Raw genomic sequence first — 8,530 nt, 5'->3', positions numbered from 1 at the left:
GGTGGTTCTAGAGATTTTCTGAGGGAGGGGTTTGGCAACACTGCAAAGTCCAGCTATTAGAAATGTTTCACAGCATAAATACATATATGCAGCTTGAAATAACATCACATTATAATCAAATCTTCATGGCACACAAGAATCAGCATACAGCAGTCTATTATTTGTTTATATTAAAAAACAAGTAAAAATAAAAAATCTACAGCTCAGACTTGGTTAAACAATAAAGTACATTTTTTTATGCCAACAAGCATTTGTTATCTTTCATGATAACAACCCTGGAGACCAGCTTGACCAACCAGCTAAAACCAGCCTGACCAGCCTGGCCAGGTTGGGAGACCAGCTAAAACCAGCCTAGCCAGGCTGGGAGACCAGCTTGACCAGCCTGGCCAGGCTGGAAGGCCAGCTGACCAACCAGCTAAAACCAGCCTGGCCAGGCTGGGAGACCAGCTAAAACCAGCTATTTCCAGCTTAAACCAGCTAAAACCAGCCAACCAGCATAGGCTGGTTTAAGCTGTTTTTTTCAGCAGGGAAATATTATCACTAATGTAGAAAACATTTATTTTGCATGAATACTTTGTACAGGACACGTGAAAACTTTGCACTTAGTGTATGTGGGTGTTTCTTTAACTATTTCGCACTTTTTGGTTTTGATGGCCCGAGTGAATGAGCGTAATGTTTGAACAAGCTGAGAAAAACCCACTACAAAATAAAAGATTGTAACCCAGTTAGTTAGTTTGGCTAACTAATCTGATTTATGACAATTTAAGTACAATAACACAATTCCATAAAGCCAGTAACGAAAGTGACGCGCTCAAAGCGAAATCTCAAAGCAACTGTTGTTAGGGAATATAAGTCTTTTCTCCAAACGTACCTCAAACCGTGACCACCCTTCTTGCTGTCAAACTGTCGCTGTAACTTTCTGACGCGAAATTGTCACTATCTGCTTAGTTTGAAAATGCTTGTCTTCATCATGTCGTTCCGGATTTCGATTCTAGGCGCGCGGCTCTCCACGCCTACCTGCGCCATGCAGGCTACGCTGACGCACCTCGTGCCCAACCAACCGCGCCTTAATACTACACCGCTGTAAACATGTGCCCAGACATCAGATAGATTCACTTACAATTCAAATAACATGACAATATAATAATGTTGCTAATTAGATCAGTTAGCAGAAATGTCTCTTTCTCAGTCTTTGAATCAGTAAAACGCCGTCTTTCTCCTCTCTTCTGCATGTTGCAGCTTGATGCGCCTCCAGCGACGGATTCTGCAGGAATTCATGTCAGGTTCAATTCAATTCAAGTTTATTTGTATAGCGCTTTTCACGATGCAAACTTTACAGCAAATTAAGTTTCTACAATATTTAGTTGTAGCTTATCAGTGGTGACTGTCAGTTAATGTACATATGGCAGAAATGTACGGGAAAATCAATTAAAGACGTAATCAAACAGATGATGAACACTATTAACAGCAATTATTATATGATGCAATCAAACTTATAGCCAAAATTGGTAGTTCTGTATGTTGTTTCAGGGTTGGCATCATCATTTCGTCTAGTTCATGTGTACTTATTGGTACACAGAGCAGTTGAGATAAATCAGGCAGGTTATTTGTGAATCTGTCTTTGGTGGCTGGAACAATAGTTCTGCCCGGACGCTAACGCGGAGTCATATAGTTAATATCAGTAATACGCAGCATGCACGATACAAGGCACGATACATAAGATCAATTCCATGATATAATTATAAATCTCTTGTAACTTCCAAAATAATCGTATGATTAAAACGATGAGTGGGCCCGGTGACGTTTTGCTTGACTCCAAAAGAGTTTATTAGGTCAGTAAACGCAAGTCCTAATGCATCATTTGTATTATCAACGTGAATGTTAAAATCTCCGACAATTAGCGTTTTATCAACAGTAACCAATAGGTCTGAGAGGAAATCTGTAAATTCAGGTCAGCCCAATGACAGCGCACAAAAGTACAGCTGCTGGAATATTCAAATACACAAACCTGTTTCTCAGATAACCAATTTCTTTGGCTATTAAAAAGTTGAATACTAAGAGAGGATTCAGAATTGTGTGGTATGTTATGTGTCAAACCAGAATCTTTAAGTCATATTACGTGATAACCTTGCCCTCTGTGTGTGTGTGTGTGTGTGTGTGTGTGTGTGTGTGTGTGTGTGTGTGTCTTTTTAACTATGGGCACTTTTGGCCCTGTTGGCATGGCCTATTTTGACAACTAGTGGACATACATCACAGTATGCTTTCCTGTACATTTGTCCTTTTTTTGCCAAACATTATTAACATTTCCACCAACATGCAAATTTTTATTGTGTTAAACAGCATTTTGTGATTGAGATCACAGTGATGTAAATTACATTCTAAACATTTGACAATTGCATTTAAAACAATCACACCATGATTGGGAAGAATTATGCACAAAATATTTTGTTCATACATCACATCTCATTTTATCTCACTATTGTCTCTTTGGTAAAAGAAAAAAAGTAGGCCTATACTAACTTTTGTAGTACAAATGTGTTGGTTGCAATGGAAAGAACTTGAGACAACTTAGGGATAGCTGTAATTTTTGGAAAATGATAGGCCTAATGCACTGACACATAATATTAAAAAATTGATTGTTTATTTTGTATTGTTTAGAGTAACATTTTAAGATTAGCATTTAAAAATGTGCATAAAAGCAACTGACAAGTAGAAAAAAAAATAAAGGCATAGAAAAAGATTTCCAAGTTTTAATGTGAATTTCATAATGCAGTAAGAAAAAAAGCTTTAATAAACATCAACTCAAATATAAAAGTGCCTGAAGTTGAAGAAACACATTCGTGTACATGCATGGCTGAGATATAAAAGATGTCATGTAAAATTATTGAAGAACAAGCTTGACTCATAATAGCTGTCATAAGCCGCTTTATCACCACCCAAAGTAATGCCGTTATATGTGCAATTCCATAACTTTACCACATGATGGCGCCAGATTCCAACATTTTCTTTTCCCTGTGTTTTGAAGTCTTAAAGCAGCACTATGTAACTTTTGGCGCTCTAGCGGTTAATAAACAGAACTGCACACATCCCGCGGAAGAACATTCCAACCGGAGCTACTTCTCTAAGTTTATGTCTATGGCGATTCACGCAGGTATGTGTTACTCCGCTGCGGTGACGACCCGACCAGGCTACGATAGTACAAATATAAGTACTTATTATAAGTGTACCGTAGTGATTCGGAATAAGACAAAAACGCGGTTTGGAAGATGAATTCATGATGTACTCGCTCATTATATACATTTTGCAAATTTTGAACACAGAAAAAGTTACATAGTGCTGCTTTAAATACACAAACAATATATAATTGTATAATTAATGAACATATTTTTAGCTAAAAAATAGTAGCATCCAGATCATAATTGAAACTAGGCCTACAAGAATTTGAAATATTTATCCTATATTTCAAATAAACTGTCTGTTTGACATTGCACAGGCACTATTTTTTTCTTTATTTTTTTTTTTTTTATGAAAATAGAACAAATGACAAACAGAGCATAGCATAAGACAGTCAGTGCTATACAAAGTGTGACATTAATTAGTAACGGGAACTGAAAATAATGTCATAATATTTTACATAACAATTTCAGAGAAGATATAAAACAATCAAATTCCACTAAAAATACCTTAAATATTGGGGATGAATTCAAGAATTTTTGTTTATGTATATAACATTTTGCCAGCAATATGAATTGCACAGGCACTATTGGAAGAGAGCTGAACTGGATGATGACATCACTGAATCATCAATGAACTGACTTGAGCTGAAAAATGACTCTTTGTTATTGTCCTCTTGCACAATCTTATTGACACAATCAGTATTGTATAAAGCGCTATAAAAAAATTAAGGTGACTAGACTTGACTTCATATCCAGGTGTCTATGTACATATTCAACATTATAGTGTTTTCATACCCTGCTGATCTTTGTGTGATGTCAGGTCATATAGGTCATGCGCAGAGTCCTTATGATGAAGAGATATAGTTCACTGCAAAAGAGACACTCTTCCAAATGATGAGGCTCCTTACATTATAAGAGCACAATGGCCATAATACAGAAATATAGCTCTGCAATAAGTTCTGCACAGACTGCACCCACCACTTAATGTTTCTCTCCTAGATTATAAAGCCAGCTAATTCAGAGCCTGTCATTTTAAGGGAGCCTTTGCCATTTTTGTGTGCAATATTCTTAATGGTCCGAGTGTGCTGTCTGAATATTTACAGAGGTTGTCTGCAGTAGTTGCAGGAATCCCCAATACATTTGACCACATGATGGTTTTAAATCTCTGTAGCTTTTCAGAAGTAGAGAAGTAGACTGTAGAGAAAGTAGAAAGCTATTCTGAGTTTTTATTGCATTTAGTCATCTAAAATGTCAGCTTTAAAACCTTTTCTCAAGTCATATGCAAAACATTTGATTTTGGTAATTTTTGTAAACACTGGCATTTATGTGGGGCTTAATTACATTATTTAATTTGCTGCAGTAGCTTTCAAGAAAATAATATGATTTTCATGAATGTTGGAAGCCTGCTCTGAACTGTGAGGTCATCAAAGAATCCTGAAAAAAAAATGTATCAGTTTCCACAAAAATAAATAAATAAAGCAGCACAACTGTTTTCAACATTGATAATAATAATAATAACGTGTTTGAGCATCAAATCAATATTAGAATGATTTCTGAAGGATAATGTGACACTGAAGACTTAATAATTGCTTGATAAAAATTCAGCTTTGCTATCACAGGAATAAATTCCATTTTAAATATGTGAAATATGCAATCACAAATGTAGACATTACTCTTCTTTAGAATTGAATCTTTTGTGTACAGACACAACTGTTGCCATGATGACCCTATTTTACAAGCCGGGAGTGGTAAATACTGGGTTTACCAGGGAGAGAAGGAGAGACAGAGAGAAGCTATTGTGTATCACCTGCTATTTCTCTAATAATCAAATCCTCAGTTTATGCTCCAAGGCTCTTAATGAATACACTTGAAAATATGGTAGATTCAGCCAGCCAGCTAATACTCTCACATGAGAATGATCTCATCTGTTAGACCTACAAGAAAACGCTGAGGAACTGAGAGTTTTACAACCAGTAAAAGGAAGAGAAGAAACAGGACCTGAGCAATCCTCTAATGACCATAGAGATTCAGCTGGACTTCACACAAGGCTTTTCCAGGTCCTCAGGAAATTTTGTGAGCTTCACACCAAGACAGCATGCTGAGAGAGGTTCTTTGCGGTACAGCAAACACACTCACCGAGCGTAGGATGTACCCTAATTTGACAGACACGCTCCCAGACACTCAAGAGTCTCGAGACAACAGCTGATGTGGGTAAGTGCTTCATGAGAGGCTTGGGATCTTTGTAAGGGAGGTTGAGGAGACTTTTTCAAACTCTCTCTCTCTGTGTGTGTGTGTGTGTGTGTGTGTAACCAACTTAACTTTATTTTGGGGACAAATTTGTACCCAAAAGTGAGCTAAACCTGACATAATCTCCAAAAATCTTCCTTTGGGGACATCCTCATTTGTAAAACTGGTATAAAAAAAAATAAACAAAGTTTTTTTTCAATTGTAAAAATGCAGAAAGTTTCCTGTGAGGGTTAGGTTTAGGTATAGGGTTGGTGTAGGGCAATAGAATTTTACTGTAAGTTTGTACTGTGTGTGTGTGTGTGTGTGTGTGTGTGTGTGTGTGTTCGTGTGCGAGCGCGTGTCTTGCTTCGTCTCAAAGCTTTATTTGGCATGACTGTGACAGAGTACTGCCATAGCATTATGTACTTATGTAGTGTATAAAATAGTCTAAATAAAAGTTATTTGAAAGGTGTATAAAATAAGTAAAACATCCAAAATTTAAAAAAAAAAAAATCACAGGGGCTCTGATTTACTGGCTTTACAACTTACACACTACCGTTGAAAAGTTTGGGGTCTAAGTTGTTTTGTTTTTTGTTTTGTTAAAGAAATTAATTACTTACATTCTGCAGGATGCATTAAATTGTTCAAATATGACAGTAACGACCTTTACAATGTTACAAGAGATTTCTATTTCAAATAAATTCTTCAAATTTTTATTCATCAAAAAAACCCGGAAAAAAAAACATATTTGGTTTCCACAAAATCATTTAGCAGCACAACCAAATCAGTGAATGATTTGGAGTAATGACTGCTGAAAATTCAGCATTTTTTGTGTCTTTTCCACAGCGTTCATTTGCAGTGGTGTGGATGTACTTTTTGGGTGTGTTTGCAGTTCGGTCCCGTTTGAGGACGGAGAGTTTCACAGTCCCTAAGACAGGACTGTCTGTTAAACTCAGGGTGGACTCCAGGAGATGCCTTGACTACTTGCCTGCATCCTTTGCCGCACCACTTGTCGCTCAAGTAACGGTACATTCAGAATTTATTTCCAAAAGACAATTTTTCAAACAAATATTAGTTTTGTGAAACAAAGAGGAGGAGTGTGTGTGTTCTGTCTGCTTGGAGCACATTGTTAAGTCCTTCATTTCTTTACAAATTTAAGCAGAACTGATCTACAAAAAGAATAAAGTGCTCACTAAGATAGTTGGCTATTAAAATTTTATAATGTATTGCTATGAAACCTTTTCACTATCTCTGACATTTTCATAAGATTCTTGCATTTGTGGCAGTTATGTTTTAAAGAAAAGCATAGTAGGTTTTCTACTGCTAATCAATTTAATAATTATTTAATAATTAGCCTATAACATTTTTTTTGTTAAAATTATTCAAAACAACCTAGTTTACCGAAAAAGGGTAAGAATAATGTTTAGTTGAAAAATATTGGTAATTGTCAGTTTGATTACACTGTAAAAAAAAAATAATAATTTTCACTACTTCAAAATATTGTGTTTGATTCAGTGTGTTAATTGCCATTTCTTTGAAATGATTTGTGAAATTTACTACCAATTTAGTGAAAATTGTTTCAAAGTAAACCTATGCCAAATTTCAGTGTAGAATACATCTGGCCTCTAAAGTTCAAATATTTCAGCACACCTGAAGTTCAAATCAAACCCCAAAATTCTGCATACACAAATGGTCAGAAATCCATGCAGTTTCCATAGTACTCTCCATTGAAAATGAATGACTTCCGGTCTGTTCTTTGTCAGAGATCGTGAAAAGGCAGCTTAAGTGCATACTGTGTATAGTAGCCTTTCTTTTTGTCTTCTTAGCTACAGCCAGTGGATGCCTTCATTTTATCCTCTCTGTAATCCAAAAATGATTCCTACCATGCTGCTCTCACCTCAACCCCTTTACTATAAGCCATTCATCAGCCCTTAAATTCAGACGACCTTTGGCACTTATTTTCCCCTTTCCTCCTATTTCTGACAGGAGGAGAGCTGGAGAAGAAACTGACAGACCCACTATTTCTCACCCCAGCAGATCAGGTGAAGTCACATTCTGAACTAGTGAGAAAAGCTGGTATTGAAGATGAATGAAGAAATAAAGGTAATAAAATAAGTTTTTTGTTTGTTTATTGGTTGTTGTTGATTTTTTGGTCTGTGTTGAGCCAACAGAGAACTATGAAAGGTACAGTGTGACCAAACCAAATTGTAATTTAAATGTATTTCAAAAAGTGAAAACTTTGAAAGAAAAAAAAAAACAATTGCCTTCCCCTTCCCGTCCCCAGGTTAATAGTCCTTCGCTTTCAGCCGTCTGTAAAATCGTCCTACCTGATTTCATTAGTTGAAGAACTGGAAGAAGCTAAAGATTTTCTCGGTTACTGTTGTGCTCAGCAGTGTAGTTGTGGGCACCCTGGCCAGCAGAGATGTTAGCCGAGCATTGTATGAACTCCAGCCCCTGGGTTACTGTGGTCCTCCAGAGGTCTGCATTGAACCGCGGGACCCCCTCCCCCTTTTGGCAGCATGTGGCACTATGATTAGAACTGAATATTGCCATGTAATGTTATCAGACCAGGACCGTTTGGCCGAATACCTCAAGCGTTTGACGGAAATGTTACACCCCTTACCCGGGGAGTAGCCATCATTTCAGAAATGAGGGGGACAGAAATGTTATAGATAAAACAATATCCATTTCTGTCCCCCTCATTTCTGAAATGATGGCTACTGCGTTTGAATCATCAGTGGCAAATCCTTTAAATGAAAACGTACTTACAGTCTGTGAGTCAGAACAGCCGGCATTGTAGTCTACTCTACCAGGATCAGGAAACAGTCCTCCATAAAATGCGCTGGACACATCTGAATATTTGGGTTGAACTGTTCTGGAACAGTGTTGTAACTACAACTTAACCACTGATTTCTAGTCATGTTCTCTTTTGGAAGACCAAACAAAGCAGTTTCGCTTTCACAACGAAACACAGCGCCACACACAGCGGGCTAGAATGAGCAGAGGACGGAGGCCTAGAGTGAGCGGAGGCCGGCTAGAGTGTGCATAGGCGGACGGGCTTGCGGCAACAGCATGTGACGACCCCGGGCTGGACTCCGCTTCGTCCACAGTGAAAGCCGATCCGGCGA

General features: G+C 37.4%; 1 protein-coding gene across 1 annotated transcript in view; it reads right to left on the bottom strand.

Moving 5' to 3' along the window:
• Positions 1 to 890, bottom strand: part of LOC107677834 (arf-GAP with Rho-GAP domain, ANK repeat and PH domain-containing protein 2-like) — a gene marked incomplete at its 3' end in the record, with an annotated part of 85,504 nt that extends 84,614 nt beyond the window's left edge. Inside the window, exon 1 of the mRNA XM_016472873.1 lies at positions 872 to 890. The remainder of the gene's footprint in view (positions 1 to 871) is intronic.
• Between the last annotated feature and the right edge of the window lie 7,640 nt (positions 891 to 8,530).

Source organism: Sinocyclocheilus anshuiensis, unplaced genomic scaffold, assembly GCF_001515605.1.
Source record: "Sinocyclocheilus anshuiensis isolate Anshui unplaced genomic scaffold, SAMN03320099.WGS_v1.1 scaffold1077, whole genome shotgun sequence".
NCBI lineage: Eukaryota > Metazoa > Chordata > Actinopteri > Cypriniformes > Cyprinidae > Sinocyclocheilus > Sinocyclocheilus anshuiensis.
This window is presented reverse-complemented; position numbering and strand designations above follow the sequence as displayed.